Source organism: Somniosus microcephalus, chromosome 3 (genome assembly GCF_052327205.1).
Source record: "Somniosus microcephalus isolate GS21.2 chromosome 3, FLI_Smic_1.0, whole genome shotgun sequence".
NCBI lineage: Eukaryota > Metazoa > Chordata > Chondrichthyes > Squaliformes > Somniosidae > Somniosus > Somniosus microcephalus.
This window is the reverse complement of record NC_140989.1, coordinates 271,457,350-271,476,526: the sequence shown is the minus strand read 5'-3', so window position 1 is coordinate 271,476,526 and position 19,177 is coordinate 271,457,350. Positions and strand designations below refer to the sequence as shown.

At 45.5% G+C, this 19,177-nt stretch overlaps 1 protein-coding gene across 1 annotated transcript in view; it reads left to right on the top strand.

Moving 5' to 3' along the window:
• Positions 1-19,177, top strand: part of glis1a (GLIS family zinc finger 1a) — a 199,576-nt gene that overhangs the window by 67,450 nt on the left and 112,949 nt on the right. The window lies entirely within an intron of this gene.

Here is a 19,177-nt window from a genome sequence, read left to right as displayed (position 1 = left end):
TAGTTCATCCATGCGATCTTTGAATGTTTGCCGTTGCCTATCCACCATCAACCCTTTGAGTGACATTACCCAATCGATCCTACCGAACTCGCGTCTCATACCATCATAGTTCCCTTTATTTAAATTCAGGACCTTAGTCTCTGAGTCAACTACTTCACTCTCCATCTTAATGAAGAATTCTATCATATTATGATCGCTCCGACCCAAGGGGCCTCGCACAAGATTGCTAATTAATCCTTTCTCATTGTATAATACCCAGTCTAAGATGGCCTGATCCCTAGTTGGTTCCTCGACATATTGGTCCAGGAAACCATCCCGTATACACTCCAGGAATTCCTCCTCCACAGTATTGTTACTAATTTGGTTAGCCCAATCTATATGTAGATTAAAGTCACCCATGATGACTGCTGTGCCCTTATTGCACGCTTCTCTAATTTTCCTTTTAATGCCATCCCCAAACTCTGCATTACTGTTTGGGGGTCTATACACCACTCCCACTAATGTTTTCTGCCCTTTGGTATTTCTCAGTTCTACCCATACAGATTCCACATCATCAGAGCCAATATCTTTCCTTACAATTGTGTTAATCCCCTCTTTAACCAGCAATGCTACCCCACCTCTTTTCCTTTTTGCCTATCTTTCCTGAATATTGAATACCCCTGGATGTTGAGTTCCCAGCCTTGGTCCCCCTGGAACCATGTTTCCGTAATTCCAATCATACCATATTCATTTACCTCCATTTGCGCTGCTAATTCATCCACCTTATTACGAATACTCCTTGCATTAAGACACAAAGCCTTCAGGTTTGTTTTTTTAACGCTCTTAGACCTTTTAGAATTATTATTTACTGTGGCCCTTGATTTCTCTGATTGCCACCTTTGTTTTTCTCCTTCCTGTCTTTTGCTTCTATCCTTGTTTCCCTTTCCTTTGTCTCCCTGCTCAGGTTCCCAACCCTCTGCCATTTTAGTTTAAACCCTCCCCCACAGCACTAGCTGGAAGATGGGAGGCTGGCTAGGAGAGCATTGGAATAGTCAAGTTTAGAGGTAACAGAGGCACGGATGAGGGTTGCAGCCACAGATAAGCTGAGGCAGGGGTGGAGTCAGGCGATGTTACAGAGGTGGAAGTAGGCGGTCTTACCTTTCCCTTAAATGCATCTATGCTATTCACCTCAACTACTCTTTGTGGTAGCGAGTTCTGCATGCTCACTATTCTGAGTAAAGAAGTTTCCCCTGAATTACCTACTGGATTTATTAGTGACTATCTTATATTTATGACCTCTAGTTTTGGACTCCCCCACAAGTGGAAACATTTTTTCTACATCTACCCTATCAAACCTTTTCATTATCTTAAAGACCTCTATCAGGTCATCCCTCAGCCTTCTCTCTTCTAGAGAAAAGAGCCCCAGCCTGTTCAGCCTTTCCTGATGAGTATATGCCTCTGCTAAAATAGTGGGCAAAAGAATTTCATGTGAATGCATTAATTCCTTCATACACTGTGGGGCCCATAATGTGACCTTTGACACCACGCATTGTGGCTACTGAGCCTAATGAGCACCTGACCCCATTGGCATGTGATAATGTACACCAGAATTTCTTGTACCACTCGAGGCCTGTGCACCTGTTGTGTGTAAAGCTCATTGTACTCTTGAAAAGTATTTAAATGAGTGTTGTCCCTGAGCAGCACTTGAATTGCTCAGCACTGCAATGAACCAGGCGCTGGAAGGGTGGCACCTTCCCTCATCTTGAATCCTGGTTCCCAAAGTGGCCTCATGTTTTCCCAAGAGCTGCCAGTACCTGCTGTATTTATTTGACCCAAATGAAAAAAGCTCTTTATCTGATTCGCAGTTTTGGGTCAAAAGAACTGCCTACAGTCAGCTTATTAAAGGTGCACTCCAACTGCTAGATTGCTGAATTTTACCTCCACAGCCCAGGAACACTGACATCAAACATAATGCCACAACTATTGCTGCTTTCTCAGTGTTAACATAAACTTTGCCAAGGTATGTGCTTTCAATTGTATATGTCTGATCTTTTAGCAATTCATCTTCCAACTGTTTTTCATGGTATCTGACTATAGAAAACAGTGTTACAGGGAGTCTATCTGACTGCTTGTGTGCCACTGTGTCTGCAACAGTAAAGCCTGAAAACGCTTGTAACTGACCTGCCGCTCCATCTGTCTATCTTAGTATCTGCACTAATGTTGAACAAGAACCCCAGTGTGTTTCTGTGTCAACAAAATTCTGTGATGTTAGATTAAAAAGTAAGGTTTCCATTTGAGATAACTGTGATTTAGTACTCAATCCTAGACCGGCTACCGACCATAGAACATATATATCAGAAACGCTGCCTACGGAGGGCACGGACCATCATCAAAGACCCTACCCACCCCAGCCACAGTCTGTTCGCCCTCCTACCATCTGGAAGACGCTACAGATGCATTCGCACCCGTACGACCAGATTTAGGAACAGCGGCCTAGAAATTGGGTTCTGGTCTTGCCAGGGCTGTAGCGCCAGAAAGTTTGCGCCAGCGGTAATGCGGCAGCGCCCGACGAAAATTCGGGTGCGCCGGGCCCAGACGGCGGCGGGCGCTAAAACCCTCCTTTAGCGCCTCAAAACGGGCGTCAACTTGGGTTTCCCGGCGCTAATCCCCCGCTGCGGCACCCGATGCGGTGCGGCAGGCGGGGGAACTGCAGGCCTCCTCCTCCTGTTAAGGAGGAGCTGCCTGCAGCCGACAACTGTCCGGCGGATTGACCCGACATCTGAGCCCGGCACCTCGGGGAAGTGCCGGGCTCGCATGAGACACTGATCAGGGCCGCGGGGGGGGAATGCAGGAGTCCGGGAAGGGAGGTGCGGGCAGGCGGCCGCCGGGAATGCGGCCGGCCGCCGCTCCACCTTTATGCGCCGGCGCACACTGGGGGAAGACTCTGTTGCCAGAGTCTTAGTTGCGCCTGCCACGGGCGAGGCGGGCGCAACTGAATTTCGGCTTGGGGCCGGGTTACCACGGCAACCGGGACGCTGCGCACACCGATGACATCATCGGTGCCGGCGCAGCGCTACCGGTCTACCGCCGCGGAAGGGCCCCAGGCAATTTAGGAACCGGCGCCAATTGCAGCGCTAGGCCCTCTAGCGCCGCAAAATCGGTGCTAAGGGCACTGAATTTCTAGGCCAGCTTCTTTCCCAGGGCTGTCATCCTACTAAACTCCACAAATAAACACTAAAGCCTGCACATCTGCCGATGCACTTTATTCACTTTATTATGGTCATACTTATGCTAATATATATGTACAAATGTATGTTGAAATGTTTAAGTGTCCTAATCCAAATTGTACACTCTCGGGAGCCGCAAGCCTACATTTAGTTGTACTGCACTTGTGCACTAACAATGACAATAAAAGTTGATTTGATTTGATTTGATTTGACATTGTAAACTTACTTTACTTTTATTCTAATGGCTTTAGAATAACAGTCAGGCGTGGAGTTTCCTTGGTGACATTTCATGGCTGATCATGACATAAATTCCTTAATGACGTGTCAATGCCAGTTATAACATCATTTCCTTAGCAACAGGGAATGACATTTTTAAACATGTATTATTTGATAACACAGATTTTCCTGTGATATTGTCAAATATCAACAATGAATAATATATATTATGATATCGGTGACTCGTGAAACATACACGCCTCAGTATAAACTGCCAGAGGCTGCTTACTGCACCATAACAAACATTACTCAATTGATGAATGTCTGTTTACGACTTAAATAACCTTTACTTTCTCAGAGGTTTATCAGAGAAGTAACTGAGAATGCAAGGTAATGGGCCAAGGTTGAAAACAGTAGGGCATGAGTTCCAACAAGGTTTCAATGGGTTAATGGACAGTGTGCAATGGTAGCCAAACATACAGACCAGTAGGGCCCAGGTTTGATCTGTGGCCTGTGCTGAGTTAGCTGATCTCAGCCCGTGTAGCAGAGGTGTCACAATCAGCCTCAGTGCCTGTCAAAGATAGGTGGAGTTTACTTGTTTCATTTTATTTAGAATTCAGGTGGTGGTTCCTGCTCAACACAGCAAAAGGCGTTGTTTGAGCCTAGTTCAGATTGCTGATTTAAATTGCTAATGGCTATATCATGTAAATCACAGAGTTCCCTTTATCTGGAGAAATTGATGGTTATTCCATTGTAAATTTCTTGGATGTATATATGGTTACATTAACCTGTAAAATCTTACCTTTTTAATATCTGCCGATCTAAAGTGGGTACAGCAGCACAGCAATAAACTATGTTCCATCTATTATGAAGGTTACTGCGAGTAGGCTAATTGTTAATCATAGGTTGCTGCAAAACCAGATTACTGAGAGAGGATTGGATCGGGATTGTAGGAGATAAGGGGGGCGAATTTCCTCTTCAATTCTGCCGGTATGGTCTATGTTATGCGCCATGATTGATTACATTAGTCAAATTGGCAATTCTAAGATGCACCCAAGAGCAAAATAGTTTCAGATCATGCAGCCGGACACCCTAATGCTGCAGTAAGGCAGCAGGGCAAGTTCCCCCTTCCCCCACCCTCCCTGAGGTGGACGACCTGGCAGTGAGTAAACATCTCCGGAGAACATCCAAATTCTTGTACTGTAATACCAAGTGCAAAGAGCTCGTGGATTTCTTAGTCTGTAAGATTGAGGCTGTTTCTGGCACCACTGCCTTCCACTTCTCTCTCCCGACCACCCACCCTAACTTCCAATCTCTCATCACTGCAGTTTCTTTCTCATCTCCCCATTGCCCTGTACAAGGTCATCCCTTCCATGAGGCCTTCGCCCACAACCCTTTGCCACTTAATTATCTTGGTTGCCATGCTTGCTGACTTGGCAGTTGGGAGACTGGAACCACTTTCAGGTTTGGTGCCTCATTAACATGTTCTTGGCGAACAGCAGGCACCAAACGGGTGCCCGTTGCAGCTAACTGGTCTGGTGAGGAGGGAAATCGGCCAGCTACTGCACTTAGCCAACCAGCTGGTAAGGCCTACTGGAGGGGAGGAACGTATGATGCGGGGGGGGGGGGGGCGGGGGGGAATTTGGTGGCGAGAATGGGTTAGCAGCAGGCGAGAAGATTTTTGTTAAATAAAAATAACCCTTAAGAAAAACAATAAGCTTAAATTTTGGAGAGGCCTCCTCTTAAGGATCGCTGATTAGGCTCTCAACGCCTGGAGAAAGTGGGACTGGTGTGTGCTGTACATGTTCCATTCAGTTCTCCTTAAAAGTTGCAATCGGAGACCTGCAACAGGCAAAGGACCCAAATATGCATACTTAACTAGCCTCCTGCCTGTTTTAGGCAGGAGTGCTGGGCACCCAATTATAGGCTCGCTTGAAAGTTGATTCAGGTCGGAAAATGGGTTCTAAAGGTCCCCACCAGATTTTCAACTGCCGGTCGCTTGTTTTTTCAGCTGAGAAATGGGCGGCCGGCAGTTGAAATTCTCACCCATCAAATTTAAAATCCTGGTCCTCAACTTCAAATCCCTCCATGGCCTCTCCTCCCTCTACCTTTGCAATCTCCTCATGCCCCATCCCGCACCCTTTAGTCCTCCGATTCAACCCTACTGTGTCTACCTTCCTTTGCCTCACCATTAGTACCACAGCTGATTCAGCCCTACTCTCTGCAACTCCTCTCCCTAAACTACTCTCTCCAATGTTCCTAAAACCCATCTCTTCGATCAAGCACTTGATCAGCTCTCCTAACTCTCCCATCATGGCTTGGCATCCATTTAAAACATTTAATTACTTCTTCTTTCTTCCCTCTGTATGGGACGTTATTTATATTAGAGGTGCTATATAAGGACAACATCGTGTTGTTGAGAAAGAATGCATCAGTCATGTGGACTTTCCAGAAGTGTTTACTATATTTATATGGTATCTGTTTTACAGTATGTTCAGACCACAATCCTGTGCTATGGTGGCGGACTGCAGCTGAGCTGACAGGATCACAGTCTGCATCAAGCAATTAAAGACAAGCTATTTCAAACCATTGTACGCTGTGCAAATAAAAACAAACACAGCTCAGAAAAAAATATATAGTCTGAGGTAATCTGATACTAAAACAGAAATTCTAATGGGGATTGTTTGCTATGAGCTATCAGATGACTTCCCTAACTTCACTGAAGATGAAAAAAAAGTATTATTTACATCATCCTAAAAAATTGTTCTTATATTTTCTTTGTGTGTATCAACACTCATTTTGAAATGTCAGTCTGTTGTTGCTTTAAGTTTCATAACATTATCAATATAATTGACATTTTCAAAAAAAACAGGTTGTTGAGACAGAAAACAGTTCTATGAAAACCTGAAATTGTAACTGCAGCCCTGGACTCTGAAGGGGGAAAACCAGCAAAGATTCCTGCTCCTGATCGCTGTCCAATGAGAGTGAATTGATGTTAGATGAGGACAACATTGGGCCTGGCTGTGATCCCGTCTATGGTGGGCTAGTCGGCTGACTGGGTACAGTCTGGACTCCCACATGAAGAATGGCCATTTGAATAAATTACTGGGCTAGCCCCCCTGCTGGAACTGTACTCCAGCTCGTGTCGCTCCTTTCGTAGAGGGGAGGAGCAGATTTTGGAGAGAAGATGAGGCTAATCAATTGGTAGTGATTTGGTGACACAAGTGTTGTAAAAGTCTGCAGCTGATAGGAGGACGGGAAGACTAAGAAAGGTCAAGTGCTCTGCTGTGTTGAGATCTTGGCAAAGAGTAGGTTAGATTAGGAGACAGTGTGATAAATCTTAATCTCAAAGCTGTGAGATGGTGAGATGAGGAACAAGGGAGGAAAGTCTAGAGTTGATGAGCATACAAAACATTCCAGACAAACAACCTTTACATTGCGTATCTTTCTGCTGGGGCAATTATTTTCAAGGACCCACCAGCAGAAGCGATAGTTGTATTCAGCCAAAATCATAATTAGGTCCTGAAAGATTTACACAAAGTAGTGGAAGAGTAAACGCTTTAACTTAATAAACAGACTTCATCCTGTGTAGCTGCACTACACTGGGTTTGGCAAGAGGAGCAAAAACAAGTGAGGTTTCTGTTCATGCGTGTAATAAGTTTAAGTTAAACAATATCCTAAAGGAAACAAGTATGGCAGCGGGCACTGGCTCAGTTACTGCTCTGGCAGTCGGCACTAAAAATAAAACCACATAATCCAAGAAATCGAGTAAAGATTGTCAGTACAGAAAATCACTTCCCAACATATGGCTGGTGGAATTCACATTTTTATAGAATACAGTGCAGCAATATGTACAAATTAAATCAAAACCAAGCTACAACACCACAGACATTGAATTTTTGTAAATTACCAGCGCCTTTTTAAGGCACCAGATAAATGGTTTGTTACTTAGTTTTATTTTGAGATTTTACTATATTTATTAGCTGCTTTCATTTGAGATTGAGTGCAAGGCTTTTCTGCTTTGCACATATGGTAAAGTTGCAGTGTAAATCCAGAGCCCAAGGAGAAACAGCATGGGACTCCCTGAAGAGGTTAGTCTCGCACTGCTTTGGTTAGCCAAAACAGTAGAGTACAACAAATCAGAGGAAGTTGTAATCAAACTGCACAGTGCTCTGGTCAGATCACACCTTGAGCACTGTGTTGACTTCTGGCCGCTGAGACACAAGGGAGACATTCAAGCACTGGAAGCAGTGCAGAAAAGAGTAACGAGATTCATCCCCAGTGTCAGGGGTCTGAGTTTTATTGAAAGACAGAACAACCCTGGGTTCTTCAACCTTGAAAGGACATGCCGAATAAGTGATCTTATAGAAGTAGATAAGATAGCTAACAGCACGGAGAAAGTGAATGTGAAAAATTACTTCAAAGTAAATTACATGAATAGAAGAAAGCATGCCTCCTGACCCGCTCCTCTAGAAATACACCGCCAGTTGACCAGAAGGGTGGGTGGGGGTGGGGGGGCAGAGGGAGTATATGGAAGGAGTGTGCAAAACTTTGAACTTTCTGCCTATAGTACTGACTGGAATGATCCTACTGGTCAGTAAGACCTGCTCTGAAACCCATATTTTCTAATAGATTATTTTAAAAAAAGTAAAATAATTAAAACTTCCCCCTCCCCCCCAGTAACAGATTGTCTGTTGTTGCTGGGAGAAAGAAGTTTTAAATTATAAAGAAAAGCAGTCTTTTTCTAAATAGAAACCAAAGAGCATTTTTTAATAAAATTGAGCAAATGTCCTTCCAATTTTAGATGACAAAAATATAATGTCCATGTTCATTGTTGATTCCAAAATATTGGAAAATGTAGCAAATAACATGTCAAAAATCAACATTTCTTACAGGACATGCCCCCAGGGCCCTGTACAAAATAAATCTTTTGCCTTCAACACTTCTTTAAACTATTGTACAATTACATTTTTTCCCTGTAATATGATTAAAGGAATGCTGGGTATTCTTAGAGCTAAAGTTACAAGTCACTGCACTTTCAATTTAATTACTTGCTTTCACATGTCACAGGCTTATACTCAGAGGCCATGTTTTGAGTTATCAGCTTTATTGAAGCTATTGATCAGGTTTTGCTCATTTCCCAGGTCGTCATGTCTGATATCCCATGGAGGGCATCACCACTGAGCCCAATCCTGATCTCACATGATGTTCACATATGAACTCTCCCCAGCAGATGCAGGCACTCTGGATGATTTTCCCCTCCTTAATCCAGCGGTGTTGTGAAGGATTGTATTGCCCCATCCCCATCCCAGCGAGGATGAGCTAACTCAGCATGGACCGGGGATAAAGGCTGGGACATTCTTCAGTCCCTGTGGTTCAGTATCACACCAGGTGAGCTGTTTGTGGGACACTGCTGACTCAAAAAGCAGCCATAAAGCTCCCTAACAGAATAACGAAAGTCCACAATGCACAATTCAAAGAGATTCACCAGTACTGTAAACACTTCAGCTGCCCTCAAAAGTTTGTCACCATCCTCCGCCTGCTTCACGACGACATGCAAGCTGTGGTCCTGACCAACCACAGACCCAATTCACGTACGGACCAGGGTCAAGGAAGGCTGTGTCATCGCACCAACGCTCTTCTCAATCTTCCTTGCTGCAATGCTCCATCTCACCCTCAGTAAGCTCCCTGCTGGAGTGGAGCTAATTTACAGAACAAATGGGAAACTGTTCAACCTCCGTCGCCTCCAGTCCAGATCCAAGGTCGTCCCATCCTCTGTCGTCAAATTACAGTATGCAGACGACGTTTGCGTCTGCGCTCACTCGGAGGTCGAACTCCAAACCATCGTCAACACCTTCACCGAAGCGTACAAGAGCATAGGCTATACACTAAACATCCGTAAGTCAAAGGTCCTCTACCAACCTGCCCCCGGCACACAATACTGCCCCCCGATTATCAAAATCCACGACAAGGCCTTGGACAACGTGGATCACTTTCCATACCTCGGGAGCCTACTGTCAACAAGGGCAGACGTCAATGACGAAGTCCAACACCGCCTTTAGTGTGCCAGTGCAGCCTTCAGTCGCCTGAGGAAGTGAGTGTTTGAAGACGAGGACCTCAAACCCTGGTCTAAGCTCATGGTCTACAGAGCAGCAGTGATACCCGCCCTGCTGTATGCCTCAGAGACATGGACCATGTACAGCAGGCACCTCAAAGCACCGGAGAGGTACCATCAACGCTGCCTCCGCAAGATCCTGAAAATCTATTGGCAGGATAGGCGCACCAACGTCAGTATTCTCACTCAGGCCAACATCCCCAGCATCGAAGCTTTGACCATGCTCAATCAGCTCCGATGGACGGGTCACATTGTCCGCATGCCCGATACGAGACTCCCAAAACATGCGCTCTACTTGGAGCTCCAACATGGCAAGAGAGCCCCAGGTGGGCAGAGGAAATGCTTCAAGGACACCCTCAAAGCCTCCTTGAAAAAGTGCAACATCCTCACTGACACCTGAGAATCCCTGGTCCAAGACCCCACAAAGCGGAGGAGAAGCATCTGGGAAGGCGCCGAACACCTCGAGTCTCTTCGCCGGGAGCAAGCAGAAACCAAGCGCAAGGAGCGCACGTCAACCCAAGCACCCCACCCACCCGCCCTTTCAACCACCGTCTGCCCCACCTGTGACAGAGACTGTAGGTCCCGCATTGGACTCATCAGTCACCTGAGAACTCATTTTTAATGTGGAAGCAAGTCATCCTCGGTTTCAAGGGACTGTCTAAGAAGGACTCTGTTGTTGAAATTACAATTTTGTTTTAAAGAAATTCTGTTTTGAAGTAGCACACAACAGGGGAATTTTTTTATTAACTGACATTGTGAAGTTGCTTTTAGTGCATGGGACTGTATGGATACTTTGAGCCCCTACTTTCTAGAAATTGGTCACTCAGTCAGACCAACTAGACAGCGCTAAGCAATCCCACTATCAACGGATCAGATCAAAGCTCTGCCACATCCAGTCGTGAATGGTGGTGGACCATTAAACAACTAATGGGAGAAGGAGGCTCCATGAATATCCCCATCCTCATTGATGGTGGAGCCCAGCACGTGAGTGCAAAAGACAAGGCTGAAGCGCTGGCAACCATCTTCAGCCAGAAGTGCCAAGTGGATGATCCATATCAGCTTCCTCCTGAGGTCCCCACCACCACAGAAGCCAGTCTTCAGCCAATTCGATTCATTCCACGTGATATCAAGAAACGACTGAGCGCACTGGATACAGCAAAGGCTATGGGCCCTGACAACATCCCGGCTGTCGTGCTGAAGACTTGCACTCCAGAACTAACCACGCCTCTAGCCAAGCTGTTCCAGTACAGCTACAACACTGGCATCTACCGACAATGTCGAAAACTGCCCAGGTATGTCCTGTCCACAAAAAGCAGGACAAATCCAATCCGGCCAATTACCACCCCATCAGTCTACTCTCAAATCATCAGCAAAGTGATGGAAGGTGTTGGCAACAGTACTATCAAGCAGCACTTACTCACCAATAACCTGCTCATTGATGCCCAGTTTGGGTTCCGCCAGGACCTCATTACAGCCTTAGTCCAAACATAGACAAAAGAGCTGAATTCCAGAGGTGCGGTGAGAGTGACTGCCCTTGACATCAAGGCAGCATTTGACCGAGTGTGGCATCAAGGAGCCCTAGTAAGACTGAAGTCAATGGGAATCGGGGGAAAACTCTCCACTGGTTGGAGTCATACCTAGCACAAAGGAAGATGGTTGAGGTCAATCATCACAGCTCCAGGACATCACTGCAGGAGTTCCTCAGAGCAGTGTCCTAGGCCCAACCATCTTCAGCTGCTCCATCAATGACCTTCCCTCCATCATAAGGTCAGAAGTGAGGATGTTCGCTGATGACTGCACAGTGTTCAGTGCCATTCGCAACTCTTCAGATAATGAAGCAGTCCAAGCCCGCATGCAGCAAGATTTGGACGACATTCAGGCTTGGGCTGATAAATGGCAGGTAACATTTGCGCCACACAAGTGCCAGGCAATGACTATCTCCAACAAGCGCGTGTCTAAACACTGCCCCTTGACATTCAACGGCACTACCATCGCAAATCCCCCACCATCAAAACCCTGGGGGTCACCATTGACTAGAAACTTAACTGGACCAGCCACATAAATACTGTGGCAACAAGAGCAGATTAGAGGCTAGGTATTCTGCGACGATTGTCTCACCTCCTGACTCCCCAAAGCCTTTCCGCCAGCGTACCATGGCTGCAGTGCGTACCATCTACAAGATGCACTGCAGCAACTTGCCAAGGCTTCTTTGGCAGCACCTCACAAACCCACGACCTCTACCGCCTAGAAAGACAAGAGCAGCAGGCGCATGGGAACACCACCACCTCCAAGTTCCCCTCCAAGTCACACACCATCCTGACTTGGAAGTATATCGGCGATCCTTCATCGTCGCTGGGTCAAAATCCTGGAACTCCCTTCCTAACAACACTGTGGGAGTACCTTCACCACACGGACTGCAGCGGTTCAAGAAGGCGGCTCACCATCACCTTCTCAAGGGCAACTAGGGATGGGCAATAAATGCTGGCCTTGCCAGCGACGCCCACATCCCATGAACGAATAAAAAAAGTAATTCAGACCAATTAGGGGTGGGCAATAATTGGCAGCCTTGCCAGTGATGCCCACATCCTGAGGATGAATTTTTTTTTAAATGCCCCTGACCTCTTATAGAGGGAGAAGGCCAAGGAGCGATCCCCTCTTCCTTCATTTAAGCCCAACTACTTAACTTTTTAGGCCTTGGTTTTGGCTAAGGCCTAAATATGATTTCTGACACTTTAAAAATCCAGCCATGTCTTCTTGAGCTACAGAGGGAATTTCTTGGCTTGCACCAGGGGCTTGCCACTTGTTAGAGGGAATCCTGGCTGGAACCTACCCAGCGTCCATTATGTCCCCCGATCAAGCAAAATAGTTTGGGGTTGTGGAAGGGTCGGAGGGGCAAGCAAATGTCTCACCTTACTTTTGCTGCTACTGCGTATCTACAACGAAATCTTAAGGTTCTGGGTGTTTCTGGTTCATTGCTGGTTGAAACTGCTTTATGCTTACATATTGTTTGAGAACAGAAATGTGTTGCAATTACCCCTTGAGTTCATTTTTGGCTGAATGTCTTTGTTTTTCTCCCTCCTGTTTAATAGTTGTTTACTCCCCCTACCCCATGGCAGGCAGGTCTGAGAGTTGTGGGCATCTCTCCAGCTGCTGATACTGGTTCAGCTCACACGAGGCACACTTGCTGCAGGGCAAACACTTTCTGTCAGCCTGCGTCAGAGGAGATGGGGTGTGTCAGCAGAGCACTGACCCTGGCCTGCCCAGGCACCAGAGAGACACTGTACACAGCAGTCCACCATCCAACACCACACAGACTGGAAATTCACCTCAGTACTGACTGACTCGATTAGCATATAAAATGTACTGATAGAATTTATTTTTGTTTATTTTTTCCTCCCTCGTCTCCCAAAGACATTGGCCTTAACTTTTACTGGGAGTCGGGTTCAGAACAGGTGGGGTGCGGGCGGGAGAGACCCCCCCACAGGGATCTCAGCATGAGGAACTGGAATTTTAACTCCCAGGCCTCATTTAAATATTCCAGCACTGTCTCCTGCGCGAAACTGGCAGGACTGATGTCAGGGCCAGCTGACAAGCATCTTCTGGAAAAGAAAAAGCTGCAAAACAATTTTTTCTCCAGAATGAGAGCAAAAATAGGAAAGCGAGGTGATATTGAAGTGAATTTTCTTTAGGAAAAATGTAATACCACTTTAATCTGCTTTACTGATACTTGAGGCCCACGCTGATACCTGTCTGCTTCCTAACCTGAGGGAAATATGAATATGTAAAATAATTGCTGCATCATTCATTGGGCTGATGGAAACCTGTGCCTTGCCTGTGAGGATCCTGGTACAATTACTTTAGTTCTTTCTTGCTCCCAACAGCCGAAGGGGCAGTTTTTTTTCCACTTTCTTGTTTGTGCTCTTCAAGGTGCATAATGCTTTTGAGGAATGGAACATTCCCATTTCAAGCACCTCCTGGTGTCAACATCAAACACTCACAGGTCAGGCATATAGTGTAGGTTTGGTACAGAGTGACAGTCCCTCTTCTCTGCCCCAACAAAGTGACTTCAGAAGAGCATCCCCAACTGTATCAGTGAGACATTTTTTTCCATTTCCAACAACAATTATCCTGTGAATGAGCTAATTTAAATTTCTGCCATATATCGAATAGAGGTTATAGTAACATGCGTGTAATAGTAAGTATATTTTAGTTTATTAAGTCATTATTTAATTCAGTGGCACTTATTATACATTTGAGCCCCACCTCCCTTTCATCTGTAGCCCTCAGCAGACTGGTTGCTTCATGTGTCTCTGGGTGTCCATTCACAGCCTGCGGGATACTGAAAGAGTTGGAATTCATTGTGGTTGTCTCTTCTCTTTTTGCTCTCCAGTAAAGGATATCAAGAGATTGCTAATGGGAGGTTGGGCAATCCCAGCTTCATAGAACAAGTGAAAGGACTCCATCAAACCAGAACTATTGGTCCTAAAGTTATTTTCCCTCTTCCCGTTGGGAAGAGATCAGCCAGCACTTGGCAATGCTAAAGACGGCATGATTGAAATCAGGAGCTCACTGTGTGGGGGAATTGCAGGGACAGACGCAATGTGCCATTGCTCTGTGGTGCATTCCCAAGGTGGCCCTCCAGCAAGATAACACTTGGGTTTTTAGCCCTTGGCAATGAGCTAGTGAGTAACGTTGCTTTAAAGTAATTGGCAGTAAATGCAATAAAACAATACTACAGGGCAAAGAAATCTAAATTAGGTGGGGAAAAGTGGAAAACGAATAAAAGCAAAGAATAAAAAACGTTACAGAACCCTTATGTTTAATTCCCCATGAACTGACCTATTGTTTCAAATGCATGTGAGTTCTGAAATGAATTGTTATATTTGGCTGGATCAATTTTTGGAAAGTTTATTTGTTGTCCATTTTGATATCAAATGGCAAGCCAGTGACTTTGTATCTCAGACAGCTGTGTCAACTTTCACCAAATCAAAGGCTTTTTCTTTATCCAGACTTTAGCAGTTAAGGAAGTAATGTAAATATAGGTGTGAGTAATGCTTTTGAATAAGCCCAAGTGAGGGGAGGTAGCCAAAGGCATGGTCAAAGAGGAGAGGCTTCTGAGAGTGGGAAAGATAACAATGGTTGAGGGGTTTACGGAGAGATTACAGAGTGGCGGGGTGTAATTGTGAAAATTCTGCAACAGATTAAGAGCTGTGGGACAAGAGAGAGGGCACACAATAGGCCAGAGTCAGAAGAGTGGGGGGTGCATGCAAATTTTTTTTTAACATGTCTTTGAGCAACCATGTTGTTTCCTCGGCCAGCTGACTAAACATCGAAAAAGTAAGGGCCCCAAAATTGTGCAGCCATCCCGGCGTATTACCACTGTAAGTCTAAAAGCAGTCTGTCAGAACAGCTGTAAATCAGCTGGTACCTGGCTATACCAGGTCCCGGCCTTGCACCAATGTTTCCCCGATAGTCTTGAGCTGGTGGAGCTGCAGCTTGCCTTAACAAGGCCATTGACATCAGGGGGTGCGGAGCCAGGGGCACAAAAAAGTTCAAACTTACTCATAAAATTGCCCATATTCTGATGAAAAGTGTCCAATAAGCTTTGTCCCCAGAGGCCTACCTTGTCTCAGAGCCTAGGCCTTAAGTTTTGTTCCTTTCCTGGTGCTTGCTTTCCCTCCAAATAATTTTGTAATGTTTGAGTGTGCACAACATTTCAGGGCTCTGTGCAGGACTGACATCCAGCAGAACATTCTACCTAATATATTTTCATTTTTCTTCTACTTTCCTCCTCCTTTGCTGGTGTGTATGGCTCAGTATCACATCATGCAGTGCATTTTCTCATCAAGCTGTTGAGGGAACCACATTTAATAAGTGTTCATTCATCCGAACCAATCTAGGGAAGTCTGTAGATAACGTGATGTGCCAAATAACTGCCTGAATCCATGAGGTTAAAGCTTAAAACTAAAGGCTTTTATTAAGTAAGAACATGGCATCAAGTTAACACAGGGCAACCATCATTCATCACCGACCCAGCCCTTGGTAGAACATTCCAGAAGAGGGGCGGGGCTAGGGAGGAGCATTAGTGGTTACACCGGTGGAACATTCCAGACATTAACAAGTACAACAACAACAACAATACAAATGCCAGAACACAGAGTTATTTCATCACATTCACCCCCTGCTATAGATTCAGTCTGTCAGGAGGTCTGATAATCCTCTGGGAATGACGTAACTCTTGCTGAGGCTCCTCCCGGAGTACTAACTCCGGTTCATTCGAATTCCCAGAATCATCAGTATTTTCCACACTGAGGGTTTGTGTCTCTGAAGGTCCAATACCACGATTGAAAACTCTACTCTCAGAGTTGAACTCTTTTCGAGCTCCAGCAGGTGCAAGATCTTTAATAGAGACCGTATCCTCTCGCCCATCCGGATATTGAATATACGCATACTGGGGATTAGCATGGAGGAGTTGTACTTCCTCCACCGGTGGATCAGTCTTGTGGCCTCTCACATGTCTGTGCAACAACACAGGGCCCGTGGTCGTCAACCATGTGGGTAACATTACTCCGTTAGTAGCTTTTCTTGGAAAACTAAACATCCTTTCATGAGGGGTGGCATTCGTCGCTGTACACAAAAGAGACCTTATGGAATGCAGCACGTCTGGCAGGACATCCTGCCAGCGAGAGGTCGGCAGGCCTCGCGACTTCAGAGACAGTACGATAGCCTTCCACACTGTCGCATTTTCTTTCTCGACCTGCCCATTACCACGAGGGTTATAGCTGGTAGTTCTACTCGTTGCAATCCCTTTCGATAGCAAAAACTGTCGCAATTCTTCGCTCATAAAGGAAGAACCCCTATCACTATGTATATAGTTAGGCATGCCAAACAAGGAAAACAGTTGGCAGAGGCATTTAATTACAACAGCACTAGTCACATCCGGACAGGGGATAACAAAAGGGAACCAAGAGTACTCGTCTATAATATTAAGAAAATAGACATTACGGTCGCTTGATGGAAGGGGACCTTTAAAATCGAGACTCAAACGCTCAAATGGTCGAGTTGCTTTAATAAGATGAGCTGGCTCGGGCGGCTTATAGAAGCGGGGTTTGCATTCAGCACAAACATGACAGGTTCTGGTCATTGTCCGGACCTCCTCAATAGAGTAGGGTAGATTGTGGGACTTAATGAAGTGGTTCATTCTGGTAACCCCAGGGTGGCAGAGTGCGTCGTGGACACTTTGAAGCTTATCTATACCTAGACTAGCACATACTCCTCGTGACAAAGCATCCGATGGCTCATTAAATACTCCAGGCCTGTACTGAATATCATAGTCATATGTTGACAGTTCTATTCGCCATCTTAAAATCTTATCATTTTTGATCTTGCCTCTCTGCTTAGTGTTGAATATAAAGGCCACGGATCGCTGGTCAGTAATGAGCGTAAAACGTTGGCCAGCGAGATAATGTCTCCAATACCTGACTGCTTCGATAATCGCCTGTGCCTCCTTTTCCACTGAAGAATGTCGAACTTCTGGTCCTTGCAATGTACGAGAGAAGAAAGCTACTGGTCTACCAGCTTGGTTAAGAGTTGCTGCCAACGCAAAATCAGATGCATCACTTTCCACTTGAAAAGGGATCTTCTCATCCACGGCACATACCACTGCCTTCTCAATGTCCCGTTTGATATTAAGGAAAACCTCCTGAGCTTCCGCCGATAGTGGAAAAGACGTCGACTTAATAAGAGGTCGGGTTTTATCTGAGTAGTTAGCCACCCACTGGGCATAGTACGAGAAGAATCCCAGACACCTTCTTAAAGCTTTTACAGTGTGAGGTAAAGGTAATTCCTTAAGTGGGCGTAATCTTTCAGGATCTGGCCCGATTACCCCATTCTCCACAACGCAACCAAGAATACACAAACGTGTAGTATTGAAGGTACACTTGTTTTCGTTGTAGGTCAGGTTTAACCTCTTTGCAGTCTCTAGGAACTTCGCGAGATTTCGATCATGCTGCCGTTGGTCGCACCCAGAGATAGTAACATTGTCCAGGTACGGGAATGTTGCTTCCAACGCGTATTCATCCACCATACGATCCATCTCCTGTTGGAAGACGGATACCCCATTCGTCACTCCAAAGGGCACCCTAAGGAATTGGTACAGGCGCCCATTAGCTTCAAAGGCCGTATAAGGTCGGTCTTCTATTTTAATGGGGAGTTGATGGTAGGCAGACTTTAAATCAATGGCGGAGAACATGCGGTACTGAGCTATCTGGTTCACCATCTCAGAAATACGAGGCAAAAGATAGGCGTCTAATTGGGTATACAAGTTTATAGTCTGGCTATAATCGACCACAAGTCTTTTCTTTTCATTAGTTTTAACCACCACCACCTGGGCACGCCACGGGCTATTACTGTGTTCGATGATTCCCTCCCGTTGAAGCCTTTCCACTTCCTCTTTTATAAATGTTTTATCTTCTGAACTATACCATCGACTCTTAGTCGCTATAGGTCTACAATTAGGAGCAAGGTTCGTAAAGAAAGAAGGCGGACTTACTTTTAAAGTAGAAAGGCCGCAGACTGTGAGTGGAGGCTGAGATCCACCATACTTAAGGGTAACGCTCTCATGCTGACACTGGAAGTCCAAGCCTAAAATTAAGTTCACACACAACTGAGGTAATATGAGGAGTTTAATGTCCTTATACTCCGTATCCTTAACGGTCAATGTGACTTTACAATATCCAGTTACCTCCGAAGTAAGGGACTTGGACGCCATCACAATTTCACTTCGAATAGGATACACCTTCAATGAACAGGAGTTAACAAGGTTGGGCTGTATAAAAATTTCAGTACTGCCACAGTCTATCAAACACCCAGTAGGACGACCATTAATCTTGATGTCCATCATAGATTTCGACAAGGAACATGGTATGGTCTGGTCAACCGTAGCCGAGGCTAGAGTAAAATGATAGGTGGCAGCAGAGAAGACATCGGGTACAGGATTACCCTTACACACTTTACTAAAATGTCCCCGTTTCTTACATTTAAAACAGGTAGCCTCTCTGGCTGGGCATCTTTGCCTGGGGTGTTTAGATTGGCCACAAAAATAACACTTAGACCCATGGGGTACAGCCGCAACAATAGGATTAAGTGGAGGCTCCATTGGTGTTATGGATGCCTCCATACTCGGAACACACGAGGCTGAGAGAGACGCATGGGCTGATGCATACACTTCTAAATTCTTCTGGGCTACATCTAACGATCGAGCAGTAGCGACGACCGTTTTTAAAACTAACGAGTCGTTCTCGAGGAGTCTCTGTCTAATATAATTAGATCGGAGGCCAGATATGAAAGAATTGTGGATGGCTTCTTCCTGATACACTATGGCAGAGACAGACTTGTAGTTGCAATCCTTAGCCAAAGCCTTAAGGTCCTGCAGGAAATCGTCCAGAGATTCCTCGGGTAATTGCCTGCGAGTAGACAAAAGATACCTGGCGTATACTTCGTTAACCGACTTAAGGTACTGGGCCTTAAGGGCTACGAGGGCCTCTTCATATGTAGTAATATCTTCAATTATCGAGTAAGTATGATGACTTACCAAGTTGGTTAGAAGACCCAACTTGTTAACCGTCGAATCGACCGATGC